Source organism: Schistocerca serialis, chromosome 1 (assembly GCF_023864345.2).
Source record: "Schistocerca serialis cubense isolate TAMUIC-IGC-003099 chromosome 1, iqSchSeri2.2, whole genome shotgun sequence".
NCBI lineage: Eukaryota > Metazoa > Arthropoda > Insecta > Orthoptera > Acrididae > Schistocerca > Schistocerca serialis.
Window position 1 is genome coordinate 527,968,506 of NC_064638.1, and position 1,374 is coordinate 527,969,879.

Here is a 1,374-nt window from a genome sequence, read left to right on the forward strand (position 1 = left end):
GACGTATTTAAGCTGTTTAAATGTCTTGCAATGTCAGTTAGGAAGGCCAGGTCTGCTACCCAAGTCTCGTCACTGAGTGATAGTTGCCTCTCTCCTTTCATTTTTGCAAACAGTGCAATTTCTTCCTGAACAGCGAAAAATACATCGAGAACCTTGCCTCTGCTAAGCCACTGCGCTATACAGTGATATGGAATATCACCATAGGTTGCTTCCTAGTAGTGCAAAACGCATTTGAACTGGCGGTGATTGGCATCATGGCGCCTTACAAAATTTACACACTTCACCACGACCTTCATGATGGTGGTGCATTGCACACTCTTAGCACAAAGTGTTTCCTGCTCATCCAAACAGTGTATTCTTCATATTTCTTTCCGAAATTCCGTCTTGATTTTTTCCTTCAAACGACTCACAAAACCTTCCTGGCTCCCAACCATTTGCAGTGCACCGTTTGTTGCCACAGAACAAAGGCCGCCCATGGCAAGCACATGTTTTCTACAGACTCAAGATAACCTCAAATATGACGTGACATGTAGTTGTGTACTCCATCATTATCACGTCTAGCAGCTCATTAAAAACCTGTAGTTCCAAATTAACGCCCCTCACAAACATAGCATGCTGAGAAACGTCTGTGACATGAAGGTCTAACGAAAAAGCTACAAAAGTCTGGCACTTCTGCTTCAGATGATTTTCGAAATCTATGCCCATATGGCAGATCCAACGAGATACCATTTGGTTGGAGAGGCAAGCTCCTTCGACAACAGCGAGCTGGAATGATTTCACCATGGGATCCCATGAGAACTGTGCTCCAGTTGTTGTAATGGTGTGTGTACCGCTTTAGCATGCTCCAAGTGCCGCATCAGTTGAATCTTCGTTGACGTCAGCAGTCTACAATAGTTGCATAAAACGTAAGTAATAAACGAAATCAATATATGTACAGAGCCAACGGCCTTGCCACAGTGGTAACACCGGTTCCCATCAGATCACTGAAGTTAAGCACTGTCGGGCCGGGCTAGCACTTGGATGGGTGACCATCCAGTCTGCCGAGCACTGTTGGCAAGCGGGGTGCACTTAGTCCTTGTGAGGCAAACTGAGGACCTGCTTGATTGAGAAGTAGTGACTCCGGTCTCATGAACTAACATACGGTCGCGAGAGCAGTGTGCTGACCACATGCCCCTCCATAGCCACATGCAGTGATGCCTGTGGGCTGAGGATGACATGGCGGCCTGTCAGAACAATTGGACCTTCCAAGGCCTGTTCGGACGGAGTTTAGTTTTAGTTTAATATGTGTACAGAGCATGTAGAAGAAGCACATATTCGTTGGTTATATTTATTTATTTATTTTGAGTTGGATTTACCTGTTGCTGAACTTCGCCA

The 1,374-nt window shown here is 45.5% G+C and overlaps 1 pseudogene; it reads left to right on the forward strand.

Moving 5' to 3' along the window:
* The first annotated feature begins 938 nt into the window (after positions 1-938).
* On the forward strand, positions 939-1,056 carry LOC126428254 (5S ribosomal RNA; annotated as a pseudogene).
* Positions 1,057-1,374: the final 318 nt, after the last annotated feature.